This window comes from Echiichthys vipera, assembly GCF_963691815.1.
Source record: "Echiichthys vipera genome assembly, chromosome: 2".
Lineage (NCBI taxonomy): Eukaryota > Metazoa > Chordata > Actinopteri > Perciformes > Trachinidae > Echiichthys > Echiichthys vipera.
Genome location: NC_139827.1, coordinates 32,827,915 through 32,843,067, shown reverse-complemented (window position 1 = coordinate 32,843,067; position 15,153 = coordinate 32,827,915).

The window sequence follows — 15,153 nt, the reverse complement described above, 5'->3', positions numbered from 1 at the left end:
AAATGGACAGGAGCTATGTTGTAGCAAAATGTATGACGATTAGGAAAAACTACCACTGAGACATGTCAAGATTTTGCACAGTTGAATTGTTCTTTATTGGCTTCCGGGAGCACGGTCACCAAAGCAAACTCAAAAGCAATGGTCCAACAGAAGCCTTGATCTCCTTCCTACATTACCATTTACACCCCTGCACAAACAACTATGACGTTTACTCATACGTCAGCATTTTATAAAGATATCGTTCCTTTTTTGGTATGTGCTTCACATTGTCCAACTATCTGCACCTCTTGAGTTTCCGACAAATTCTATCTGTTCCTGGAAAGATACCTCCTACCACGATCTCCAGCTCCACTCTTGTCCTTCGGGAGGGTATGTTCTTTTGCAGGAAAAACTGTTCCTGGCACACTGTGGCCTATTTATTGGAAACGGCTGGATGGTCAGGTCGAAATGACCTGATACTGCCACGTTCCTTCAACAGTCGAATACGTTTATTATCATTTATAATCTACAGCTACAGCCAATGGTCAGGGAGCAGTTGACTGAGGAAGACAGATGTGGGTTGGGTCCCTCTTAAAATGTTAATACTCTAAATTTATATATAATATATATATATAATCCAGTACCTCAATGTTACCAATATGTTTGTCAATGTCAAAAAAACATATAAAAAAAAAGAACCTTGAATTGTTGCCATGTTATTCTTAAATGTTGCTAAACAATATTTTGTTTTAAAAGTTAAAGTTTTACGTGAAGCCCTTGTTATACATGAAGTCAACTTTAGAATCACCGTTTTATATCGATGCAGAAATTGCCTTACGCATAGAAACTTTCCTCTCAACGTATTCTTCTGATTCTTGACTGTTCTCTCAAAGCATCTAAATCAGACCTTTTTCTGATTAACGCAGCATATAATAGACTCTGCAGATTGGTCCTCGGATGTCCTTTTCTCACTCATCACTGTACAATGTATTATGCACTTAAATGGCCATCTCTAAATGTAAGAAGACCTATTCACTGGCTTTAGCTCATTTAAATGTATTGTATATTGTACCTTTTAGTTAGTCCCTCTGGTCAGGTCTAGTATTTGTTCCTTGTGTCAAGAACAAAATTGGGAAAAGAGCTCTCATGCTCAAAGCCCCAGATCCATTTGGACACTTGGTTGGTTTAAGCATGCCCTATCTTATTTGAGATGGACTCTTTATCTATTATCATTGAAGCTGCCACTATCTGTACTTACTCTTTGTACCTTATGGTTATATCTTTATAACGTACCTTGTTTGGTGATCCACTAACAACTACTGTATATCTATTAGCAGCCACTTTCCTGTCGTTGTTTTCATCAATAATTTGTCTGTAATGGCTGTATTTATAATTGCATTCAAATGTTATGTTTATCCTGTCATGTCTATGTAGTGATTGTGATTCATGTTGGCATGGTACATGTGAAGGGACTTTATGCTAATAAATATATTTGAATACTGTATATGTGTCTTAACATGGTGACACTGTTGGCATGTGACATGTGCTCAGGGTTTCCTGTGCAGAAAGAAAACTTTAGTGTTTCAAAAAGATGTTTGAGCTCTCTTTGCTCTTTTTGCCCCTTGCATTGGAACTACTATGATGCACCACAACTACATGATGAAGGCCTTTGTACCATGAAAACAGGAATAAACAAGATAGCTGTCATGAATGTGTTCACTTGCTTGGCCTTCTTTAAAAGCTCTATTGTTTGTTATTTTCTGATAGATGTACTGTGTATGTGTGTGGATATAAATCAGGACATCCCTCTGCACATCCAAACAATTGTTTTAATTTAACCTGCAGGACCTTTGCTCAGGTTGGTGCAATGTCAGGAACTACATAAGGAAACCCCAAATCCTTGCACTAACTACTAATGCTGAAAGTGTCAGTTGTCCAACTAGCATCAGCTCAAAATGTTTTACATACTTGCAAAGTTCATGTTGCACTTCCTCAGTACAAAATCAGGCAACAACCATGACAAGAGGCTCTATGTGGGTTACTGTACAGGTGCACCTAATTAGTCATCTAGGGCTTGATTGAACACACATGCAGTGCATTGCCAGCAGGACAATTCATTATAAATTAGAGCTGGGGCTATACGTTGGAGCTGGGGCTATACGTTGACACAGCCAATTTCAGAATAGCTTGACTTGCATTGCATCAGCAGTGGGCAAGATAACTGTGCGAGCAAAAATTCCTCTTGAGAACAAACTGCTGCTAAAAGACTTTGCCCACAACACTCTAGACTTGAAGTATTTTAGACAGAGAGCCAACAACGTGGTCCAAGAGGGAAACCCTTGGGGACTTCTAGTACTTCAGAGAGGGCCCAACATATCAGCATTTTAAATGTCATGCTTAATTTATTTCAATGAATAATTATTATCATTTAATTCTAATTTTAGCCTCCTTCTATTGACTTTGCTTCAGAAATAACAGTGTAAGTGTCCTCAAACCTCGAAAATAGGGTTATCCAATCAGATTTAGTTGTTGTTGTCTCTAGGCAGAGAAGGCTTCCAGCTCTCTGCTCATCTAGTGTGATAATGTAGTAAGTGATGAATGAATCAGCCAATCAAATGTTGCTATTAGTAAGTGGGACAAAAACAACATCGGTCTACGCCTTCCAGCAGGCCACTGGCATGAAGCCGGGGGGCTGTTGCACGAAACCTAGATAAGGGATTAAGCCGGGATATTCTGGTTATCCTGGCTTACTATATCAATGAAAACACAGGCACCTAATTTATCATGGAGATTTATTCTAAGCAGGTCCAGACCAGGCTTGATTAATCCTGCTGCTTTATCTGTTCAGTCAGCTGTCACACCAGTCTGTATATAAACATATTTCATAATTTTCTATATTCTCAGAATATAATTAATTATTGATTAATGTTTAAACCTACTTCATTTTTTATTAGCCTGTATGAAAGTTCCAGGAATACATTGTCAATTAAATGGTCTTTTAATATTTTTATTTTAACAGAACCCTTTAGGCATTATTATCAATCATGTGATAGTTTGTTCATATTGCTGTCAGAAGTTTGATAAATAGCTAGGTCTAGACTCTAGGCAGAATACAGAATAGGCTATATGAAGTTGTTGGGATGATTATAAATGACCGTTTAAGTTGCAGATGTGCTTTCAATAAGTCAATGATGAGAGCAATCGGAATGTGATTCAATTCAATTATATTTTATTTATAGTGCCAAATCATAACAAAAGTTATCTCAGGACATTTTACAAACTAGGTATAGACCACACTCTATGACTTATTTATGATTTACATAGACCCAACAATTCCTCTGTAGAGTACGGTGGCGTTGAAAACCTTCCTTATTACAGGCAGGAACATCAGACAGACTGTCTTGACAAAATCAGCTTAAAAATAACAACATAGCTAAGGGCTAATAAGCCCAAACTATGAGCTTTATGAAAGAGGAAAGTTTTGAGCGTACTCTTAAATATGGGGACGGTGTCTGCCTCCTGAATAACACTTGGGAGTTGGTTCCACAGGAGAGGAGCTTGGTAGCTGAAGGCTCTGCCTCCCATTCTACTTTTGGAGACTCTAGGAACGACGAGTAGCCCTGCATTCTCAGAGCGCAGCGATCTAGTCGGGTAATACGGTACTATGAGCTCTCTTGAAGTTGAATATACTTACATTTGATAGTAATGTCATGAATGAGTAACTTTAAGTTAAGTGGACTGAAAATTTTAACTTGGTCATGACCATGCCCCTTAAATTCTCGCTGCATTCAAGTAGTTTAGGAAGGTTTGGTGTTCCTGAGGTAATTTTTCAACACACTCTCGTCAGACCCAGAGCAGAATGGTAATTAACAATTAACAACCACACGGCACACAGCTGATTGGCGACTCATTTCTCGAGGATCTTAGAGAGAAAAGGAAGGTTAGATATAAAAGACTGTGGTACATGACCTGCTGATAAAGACATGTTAATCATATCTAGTACAGGAGTGCTAATTAAAGGTAACACTTCTTTAAGTAACCTAGTTGGAATAGAGTCTAGGAGACAAGTAGAAGGTTTTGATGCTGAAATAGTAGAGGTTAATTTGTTAAGGTCGACTGTAGAAAAGCAGTCCAAGAATACATCAGGTCGTACAGTTGTTTATAAGGTTCCTGGGTTTGATGAAAAATTGGTGCCAAGCGAGTTGATTTTGTCTCTAATAGTTATAATTTTGTCATTAAAGAAGGTCATGAAGTCGTTACTACTGAGGGTTATAGGAATACATGGCTCAATAGAGCTGTGGCTCTCTGTCAGCCTGGCTACAGTGCTGAAAAGAAATCTAGGATTGTTCTTATTCTCCTCTATTAAAGATGAGTAATAGGCTGCTCTGGCATTATGGAGGGCCTTCCTATATGTTTTTAGACTTTCATGCCAAGCTAAGCATTTAGTGGAACACCATTTACTTTCTAATTTTCGCGATATTTGTTTTAATTCACAGGTTTGTGAGTTATACCACGGAGCTAACTTCCTCTGTTTCATTATTTTCTTTTTTAAAGGAGCAACAGAGTCGAGTGTTGTTGGTAGTGAGCCTGCAACACTGTCAACAAGGTGATCAATTTCAGAGAAACTAACGTTAGTGCAGGAGTCTTGAATATTAGGATGAGGCATTAAAGTAAATGCAGATGGAATCGCTTCCTTAAATTTAGTTATAGCACTATCAGATAAACATCTAGTGTAGACACTTTTGCCCAGAGGTGAGTAGTCCTGTAATATGAATTCAAAAGTTATTAAATAATGGTCTGATAAAATAGATTGATTAATTGATTTCCACACCATAAGCTAAAACAAGGTTGAGGGTGTGATTAGGTAATAAAATAATAGTAAAAATAATATTCATCACTCTGTCATTTATCTTGTCAGAAAAATAACAGTTTTGTTTTCACTTAACAGTTAGCCGGTCTTGGTCATCGGTTGTGCCCCATCATGTCTGACAGCCCTGTCAGCTTTTCATATTTTATTAGTTATGTTTGGGTTTTTACTGCACATGATTAACTGATACTTTAGAAGTTTCTGCACTTCCTTGTATGCTGCAATAGTTACTGTATCTACCACATGTGACACAAGAAAAAAATGTACAACAACTGACCAGTAAATGTAGATCTTCAGTGTGTTTCAGAAGACTTCAGAAGGCACTGAAAGGTCTTCTGAGGACAGATCACACAGAGGGGTTATCCGTCAATTTAACCCGTTCCATTACAGCACATATAGGTCCTTTCTTGGGTTTCAAGTTGACATTTTATTGGTGTCTCTTGATGGACAAAGAGGTAGACATGAATATATATATATATTTTTTTCAAGCCTTTTATTATACAGGAAAGACAGGAAATGAGGTGAGGGGGGGGGGGGGGGGGGGGCATGCAGCAAAGGGTCGGAGTCGAACTCGCGCGTCCGCTGCCTCGAGGACCTTCAGCCTCTTTACATGGGGCGACTGCTCCAACCACTCAGTATACTTTTAAAGGGGCAATATGCTGAACCCCAAGACTTTTCTAACATTTCTTTCTTTGTTCCAACTCCCTTACAAATGCAGTCTAGTGTAACAGCCTAGCCCTATAAAGCCTGACCCATGAAAAAATAGTCAGAAAATTCTAATTTTTTGGGACTGAAATGTTTATTAAGCCCTAAAACAAAATCCCATTTTTTTTTTTTTGCCACATCATTTTGTTTATGATATATTTTTTGTATCACATTTGATACATGGGGTTGTTTTGGCAACTTTTTGTTCACAAGTTATGTTAATTTTAGATACAAAAACAGATCTTTCCCACACCATTTTGACAATATAGAACATGCCAGGTAGTTTTTCTCATTGTTTTGTTTACATTCAACTATTTATAGCCTTTTATTTCATGTTGTGGTAGGCACAAATACATTTACGGTCCTTGTTCTGGCAAAGATGCACCTTACATTTCTCACAGAAGACATGTGAGAAATGATTGCCGGTGCAGTGCTTGCATCTCTGACGGGTTTCTCATGTTGGAAAATGATCAATGCCATCCCTTCTCACATCAAGAGGCACACTGCAGCCTGGCCTTTTACGGGGTGGTGTTGGAGTCACTTCTGGAGAAGATAGTGGTCTGAGTTTGGCCTTTCCTGCCCTTGTGAGACCAAGTGCCAACCAAAGCCTGAAACTTTGACAGTGCCATTGGTTTCATCTGGGGCTTTACCACTTTCTGGTCAATTCTGTAGAGTTTCCACGCATTGATGACAGCCACTGTAACAGTGTGCCACCAGATGTACATGTACCATCTTCGTGATCTGTAGCTGAACGTGTAAAGTGCAGACAGCATATCAAGGAGATCAGCATCTCCTATGAACTTGTTGTATGTTTCAACAGTGGCTGGTCTGGGTACCATTATGTAGGTTTTGGAATTGCAATCCCAGCGTTTCACATTTCCCACAGGTTCAATGCCACCAAAAGAGGAAATCAGGTGCACTGCTTTCGTCAATTTTTTTTCGTCCTTCATGGTGCAGCCTTTCATCCTGTTCATCCAGATTGTGCCAACATGGTGAATTCCTCTCTCTTTTAGGTGTTGCACCAGGGGAACTGATTTTAAGTAGTTGTCTGCAAAGACCTTGTGATTCTTTTCCTGCAGGAAGTGTTGATGTCATATTGTCGCACAACTTCTCCTGTAAGACCTACTTCAGAGTTTTCTCTGGCTGGATTTTCTGCACCTTGACAAACATCAAAGTCATAAAGAAAGTTTGTCCAGCATGTCCCCACATCTTAATACCCCATTTGTGAGGTTTTGCAGGCATGTAGACACATAGATGAGATTTCCCTTGATTGGTACCATAATTTCACCAACTGCATGGAATTCTTCTGGTGGTATGCAGAGAAACTGTTCTTGCATGGCCTGAACTTCCACAAATTATTTTTTTTAGCATCATCAGACACACTGAGGTGGTCCAGAAAGTCAATCGGTGTAAGCAATTTCAAAAAACGATCTCCAGACATCACATTACAAACTGTAGGGAGCTTTGTCTCCATCCCATATGCATGTACATGCCTAGAGCCTGCTCTATCTCTTTGAAAGTTGTGTTTACTGACCTGCCCTCTTTTTGTAGTCTGTACAGGTTTGTTTATTCTGTAGTTTCATCAGTGACAAACTGTTTGAAACACATGTACGGTCTCCCGTCACACCTCCCATCTTTGCCTTCCTCAACACATGCAATGAAATCGACTGATTGATATTTATTTTTCTCCAAATCAAATGTAATTTAAGATGGCATTTCAGCCATTAATTAGAATAATAAAATCATCAAGATAGTCTGTGTATTGTAATACATGTATTTATGTAGATTATATTACAAAATTCTGACATGAGTGTTCAGGGATAAATCACCTTATATACCTACAGTATCAAATTTGATACACTCATTTTTAACACGATTTAACTCTAATAAAAATAATAAATAATTATGCATTATTTCAATACAGAAGATATTTATCATGAAAAATGAGTAACAAAAATGTTTTTATTCTTACTGTAAGTTCTTGAAAATGAGTAAATGTTTTCCTAAAAAAGGTGTGTGGCTGATCTGATGACAGCAGCCATTTTGAAAAGGTCAAAAAAAGCCCCTCCAATGACTGCATTGGAATGATAATCCACTAGGGGGCAGAGTACAGGTATCAAGTCGTATACAACAGGTTTTTAAGGAAAGTATTGATAATGTTGATAAAATAGAGCTCTCAGAAATTAGCGTAGCAAATATGATACAAATGGTTTTATAGGGCTAGACTTGCCCTTTGAATAACCTTCTTGTCTTTAACTTGTAAAATCAGTCTAAAAAGTTTCTCTTTGAAATCCAAGTTTAACTTATTTTTCATAACTTTCCTGTATTTCCTATAGTGCCTGCATGCCATGGAGACTCATGTTATCATCAACTTTCTACTCACGGTGTCCATGCAGCTGTTTGGGGTGCTCACAGCAGCGGCTAAAGAAACCCATGTGATTGCTGTCAACAGCAGGTGGCATACTTGCCCATAAAACAGCTCATCATGTCCTCAGAACAGTAGGCGAATGTCTGTCCTCAAGCATGTAGCTGCTTGTCCTGACCTGTTCTCTTTGTGACATATTGGGAAATATCCATAGTGTAGTGGTCTTTTATCCCTTCCTGTAGTACTCCTGGTTCTTCTTTGAAACCGTGGCCAAATCCATGGCCCAGTACCTGCAGTAGGGTACAAGGTTGGTACTGATTTCTTTGATTTAGCAGCTTATCATCGTGTTTTTCCATGTTTGTGGGTTTAACAATGTGAGTCTTTGTTGTGACACGACTCAAAGTCACAAATTGGGTCTACATTTGGCACAGATCTCACAAGCACATTTATATCATGCAAAATATCGCCACATGAAAAAAAAAAACTCACACACTCAAAGACAGGACAGGCCACTCATAATCATTTAGCTGTGTGCAGATACTACAGCCTGATGTCATGGGTCTGTACTGCCAGGTGTCCAGCAGTAAGCAAAGTGATGGTTGTCACTGCTGAATACTTCTGTTCAGCGAAATTGTATATCTATGACTTTATCTATATACTCATCATCTGTCTTTGTGATGCTGAACTTTTTTGTGCCAACCGTTGCAGACAGTTAATTTGTGTCATTTGCTCTATTTCCAGGATCGTCCTCCGACTGCGTCGCTGCTCGCCGCCTCCTGATGCAAGTGACACTATCCTCTTCCTGTCTGCGGCTGAGCGTGCAGGGCACACAGAGACAGACAACCATTCACACCTACGGGCAATTTTAGAGTCATCAATGAACCTAACAACTGAACTGAATCATGTTTGGTATTAAATCGAATCTGCACGTTGGTTCCATCATGTTTCACTTTCCCATCGAAAACCAAACCTCAATGTGGTGCTGCTGTAAAAAAGTGGAAACTGCTTAGACGTAGCTTTGACAAATGTAGAAAGTAACTGTTAATAGGAGGGTATGCGCAAAGCGTTCACATGTATCTGTCCAATGTCGAACTTGTTTTTAATAAAGGGATTTGTGCAGTAATGTTCACAATGTGTGATCAAAATCATGCCAAACGCTAAAACCCCATCAGTGTGACCACTTTAACTGATTCCAATCCTCTGCAAGGATCTTTTTTCCTTTTGTCTTCTCTTTTTCTTTTCTTTTTTTAAAAAATGTAATTTTTATTGCCTTTTCACATCATGGTCAGGGGACTACAGATGAAAACTCGCCTTCTGGCTAATCCTGGCTTTTTTAACCATGTGTAATCATGTGTTTTATGAAATTGCACTGTCCCCTTTTAAATACCTAATACCTAGTCTATTGAGAAAATAATCCCCTGTGTTTAATGATGATCTGTTTTTATAGATAATGAAATCACATATAACAAACTTGTTCAATCGCCACGCTGATTAAAGTAAAACCTCTCCTGTATCGTCTGGAAAGCTGCAGCTTTTCTCAGCCGTCGGTCTTTTGGCTCGTCCCTTTCAGTGCTTATATTGAAACTTTCTTAAGAGCGTAAGTGAAGAAGGGCGTAACACTCCAGCTGTAATCCGACAGGTGTGAGTTCATAGTTGAGACTAGTTTACCTTGAATCTGGGGGGAGACGACATCGAAGGCTGCTGGAGACCTTCAGAGTCAACAGGTAGGTAAAGGGCGTTAAGGACTACTGAAGGAGAAGGTACTACACACAGCACATGCTCTCATTGACCTTTTCTTGTTAAGACAGGTTTGTAACAGTTTAGAGCAACTTAAGGAAAATTACTAGTGTTGGCCAGTTAGGTGTTTTTCCTCCATGGCCTGTACACAGTTATTCATTCAGCTATCATTCTGCTCATTATCTCCATTGTTTACTGGGAAATAATTAAAGCTATGTATAGTTAATTATTACTTAGGCACTGCCAGGATGTTGAATAAAGACTACAGAGTCCTTGAAAATGAGACATTAAGAGAAGCAGTCAGGATATCTAGAGTTGGTTAAGCTGGACAGGATTTCAGTTTGAATGGTAAATCCTACTCATGGTCTTGCAGACATACACAATGTTAAACCTTTGTGAAACATGAAGTTAATTAACAAAATTAAATGTCTATAGTTACTGATTATACACAATTTTGAAGGATGAGAAATCCACAGTACTTTGCCTTGTATTGCTGTTTTGGAAGAGGACCTGCATGAATAAAATATTAAAAAACAATAACGTGATGTCCCTGTTATCTAATGTACTGTCATTAAAACTGTAGGTGGAAGCGTGCACACAAATAAATAGCATCAGTGTTACTGTTTTAAGGCATCGCTTCATTTGAGAATAAAGGTTCTTGCATCTAAACACATGTTCTAATATCTCAGGGAAGAAGACATCACACGGGTGCATTCACAATGTTAATTCAGCATGAACACCTGGAGGGTCATGTGACACTTGTATGTGAAATATGGTTATATTTCAAACACTGCAGGCTGCTGCCTGATGCTGCATACATTCGTTCTGAAACTTACACTGACACACTGAAATGTCTTTGGTTCAAATTTGGACAGGGTCGAGCTTAAAAGTTATAAAAATGAAATCGGTATGATATGAGTTTCAGGGCGGCACAGTGGTGTGGTGGTTAACTCTGTCGCCTCACAGCACTGTCGCCTCACAGCAAGAGGGTTCCCTTCTGTGTGGAGTTTGCATGTTCTCCCCACTTCCTCCCACAGTCCAAAGACATGCATGTGTCAGGTTCATTGATGACTCTAAAATTGCCCGTAGGTGTGAAAGTGAGTATGAATGGTTGTCTGTCTCTGTTTGTCTCTATGTGCCCTGTGATAGACTGGCGTCCTGTCCAGGGTGGACCCCGCCTCACGCCCGATGTCGGCTGGGATTGGCTCCAGCCCCCCGAGACCCCGATAGGGACAAGAGGCTGAAGCAGGATGGATGGATGGATGGATGGATATGAGTTTCAGTGCTTAAACCAGAACAGTACTTTTTTCAACACCTTGAGTTAAATAAACAGCGTTTATCTAGAAATACAATGTTATATATAATATTACACACACATATATGCAGGCCGTTATCGGCATTTTTTATTTATGTTTTATTTTAAAATTTTACAAACCACTTGGCAATAAAATACATTCAATACGTGTTATTTAAGTTACACACACGCTTTCATTTTGTTTGTTTGATCATTTATTCATTCTTTTTTTATGCAGAGTGAACCGGAGCACCCGGTGGAAACTCATGCAGTTAGAGGAAAGAATGAAGGAAAGTTTCAGGAAGAATAGGGGAGTTAAGGTTTCTTGCAGTGGTTTCAAACTGGATCACCCAGAGTGAACCCATGCAGTTGGAGGAAAGAATGAAGGAAAGTTTCAGTTTCCCATGCATTCGGGGAAAGAGCTCATTGCCTTTGCAGGATCCTGTGAGAGAGTGTGGGCAGAGCGCCAATGCGAGCCGATGGTCTTGAGACTCCGGTGCTGTTAGGACTCAGAGTGAGCACCTGAAGTCTTCTATGAAGGACGCCATTCTGTCGGTTCAAGACGCGTTTCTCCAGTCTCAGGAAGTCCTGTGCGTTGTCCAGAGCTGTTTCATCTTGGAGCGTTATGTTGAGCTCCTGAATCCTGAGCAGAAGAGTGCTGTTTTCACTCCTCAGGGCTTCGTTCTCTGACCTTGTCACTGCACTTTGCTCCTCCAGAGTTTGCTGTTTTGAGAACTTCTTCTCCAGCTCTTGAAGTTGTTTTTGCAGAGTGTTATTTTGGTTGATCAGAACTTTTTTATCTCTCTTCGTTATTTTATAACCGGCCTTAATATCACTCAGATTTACGAGCCTGTCATTGGCACTCTGTATGTCGTTAGCCAGTCCGTCCTTCTGTAGCTTCAAGGCGTCTGTCTGTTCCATCAGCACGTTGTGCTTTTGCTCCCAGTCTTGTTCCAGTAGAAGCTTGTTGAGGACGTCAGAATGGTTTTTAGTCAGGACTCTGTTTTCTGCCATCAGGATTTTCTCACCAGCTTCAAGGTGTGCGTGTTGCTCCTTGCAGTGGTTTCTGATCTTGATCTGTTCGTTGACAGCTTGGATTTGCTCTTTCAAGTTGTCTCTTTCGTCCTTCAAGGCGTCCATACGCTCCAGTGTTTCCCTGCAAATGTCAACCCCGCTTTTTATATTGTCCAACTCTGTGTTGAGTCCCCGGAGTTCCTGCTCTAGGATGTCATTTTTGCGTTTCATGTCGTCGTTTACGGCTTCCATTGCGTCTTTCATGTCACACATTACTTCTTCTTCCTCGATCCTTTTGTAGGTCTCCTTGAGCTCATGTTCCAAAACGCAGTTCTTGCGTCTGATCGCCTCATTCTCAGCTTTTGCAGCATTGTAAAGTTCATCCGAAGCTTTGACATGCTCAAGTCCCTCCTTGAGCTGCAGAATGTCATTTTGAAGGGCATTATTTTGCTGGTTCATCGCCTCTGTCTCCTGCTTAATTGCTTCACACATTTTCGCACGAGAGAGCGTCTTTTCGCATTCCTCCTGCAGGTGAAGAACTTCCTTTGTGAGCTCCTCTTTCTCTAGTTTTGCAAATTCATAATTTTCCATCAGCTCATCATAGCTGCCGCTGTTTTCCTTGAGTTTCTGAATTGCTCTTTGGAAAGCCTGACACTGAATACCGAGTGCTTGATTTGTTTCTATAGTTTCTTTGTACAGTGCATCAACAGTGCTGCGATTTTGTATCTTGTCTCTGAGCACCTTCACTTGTGTTTTCAGGGAGGCACAGTTTTCTCTCGCAGCTTTTTCCTCTGCCTTCACTGTGATGAATTCTGCCTTCATATTTCCCCAGCGGTTAAACTGTCTTTGGTGCTTGTAGATTTCGCAGTCCAGGCTTTTAAGCTGTTGGTTGATGGCCTGTAGGCTCACATTCATTTCATCGTAGTTGCAACCCATATCTGCCTGTTCCTGGTGGAGCTTCATAATTTCATCCTCTGAGGATTCCAGAGAAGCAGTGGTGTTTTGGTTGAAACCATCGACGGTATGGTTGAAACTCATGTTTTGCAGGTTTCAGGTTGTTGCAGCAGTGAAAAATCGTGATAAAAATACTCAGTGGAATTGTATCTGTGTACAAGTGAGAGGCTTGTCTGAGTTAAGAACTGTGTTGCTTGGAATGTTGGCATGAGATCAGAGCCTTACCCTGTGACATCAGTAGAATCCTTCGATGACGCATTCTAAAATAGAATCCTCCAGAGACAGCTGTTGCCTTGGTAACCACGAACACGAGTTGCATCATTTGTAATGTAGTCAAGAAGGAGAATACATAGAATAAAAATGACAATCTGATTGCTGCATCCATTTTGAAGTATAGCAGTTTTGAAAAGTTCAAAACTGTTGCTCTTAATGCATTTTGGTAAACAGGAAGTGGATTTGTTTTGAATGCTGTCTATGAAAATAATAGGGAATTACAATTAACTGTAACTAAATAAAACTAAACTAAAAGTTTCTTGATTTTGACAACTGCACCAACGATGGTGATGTGACTGTAACACCCATTTGTTTCTACACCTTTTTGCAATGTTTATTATAATCAGGGATGTTTTTCTGGCCACGAGTCCAGACTGACTTTATTTGGTTATAGTTTTTTAGTCTTGGAGTCACTATGTTTGAAGAAAGAGACAGAGTTCAAATAAATCTTTAAACACATATATAGTGCGTGGCCATTATTTCATTGCACCGGTGTAATTACACTGGATCCTCATCAAACAGCGATCCTATTGTTCTGCTCTTAGATTGAAATATAAATCGGTTAAAAGTTTTACACACTGGGAAAAAAATCACCCTGAACAAGAATATTGTATTTTGCATGACAAACTGATAAAAGTTTGGAAAGTTCAGCCGTCAGTCTTTTGGCTCGTCCCCTTCAGTGCTAATATTGAAACTTTCTTAAGAGCGTAAGTGAAGGAGGGCGTAAAGCTCCAGCCTTAATGCGCCAGGTGAGATTTCATAGTTAAGACTAGTTTACTTTGAATCTGGAGGGAGACGACATCCAGAAGAAGATGTTAGAAAGCCAAAGGCGGTGCTATCAAGAGGCTAGGGGAGGCTTAGCTTTCCCAACATTGTTACAAGAAAAATAACTCCCCAAATAAAATCAGGTTGTTTTTTTTTTTTCAAATTTTACAATGAGGTTAAAAAACGCGCACTTTTAAGGTATGTTTGATCTATCTTTTTAAATTAATATATAAAAGATGTTATTTAATAGGCGCATGCTACCTGCGTCATTCCGTACGTAGCATAGAAGCTAGCGGAGAGACAGAAAGCTTTTTTGCCTCGCTAGTAGCTAGCTATTCACGGACAACAAGAAGAGAAAGCAGCCGGCGAAAAGTGTCATTAGACATTTTTTTAATGTAAAGCTGAAAAAATGACCGACTGGATTTTAAATGTATTTTAAAGTGGCCAACAGAGTCATAGGTTTTTTATCCAAAACAAACAAAAGTATTTTTTCACAGCCCCCATGACTGTACAAAATGACTTCCAGTGGCCCTGACTGTATGTGAAGATTGATTGAGTAAAAAGTGTAAGTATCATAAATGTGAGTCACATTTCTTACTTTCTGACATAATCCCTTTGGATTAAGGAACCAGTGCGATGCTAAACTCCCGGGTTTTGGCGTCAGCCCTGGCACACTTACAGCTCACAAATAATAACAATAAAAATAGGGAACTGTTTTGGTTCGTGGGCTGTGGGTGACACAGTTGTATGAATGAGAAAGGTCAGGTGGATGTGGTTTTGTGCACATAACGTTAGTTCAGTATTCAGTGGCTGGGCACTTCATGCACATGTTACTTGAAATTTTTGTGGTTCATGTGCATGCACGAGAGCCGAAACGTGCGCGCACATGTACCTCAAACCTTTTGCTCCCCTGCCGCCTCGGCCCAAATTTTGGCCAGAAAAACCCTGAACTCTGAGAATTCAGATAGAAATTCAGAGTACGGACCAGGAGCACGGTACACTATAACAAGTATAATTGGCTGCACAGTTTTCCAGGTTGAATGTGAAAGACAAAGAACAAGACTTTCAAATGAATTAAAATTGAGGTTTAGGTTTAATTACAGTTTTTTTGGATTGCTTTGACCGGGTTGAAACCAGGTAACCTCTCAGTCTTCATCATCACTCTCTCAGCAGAGCAAAAGACACCTCTTGCAAATGAGT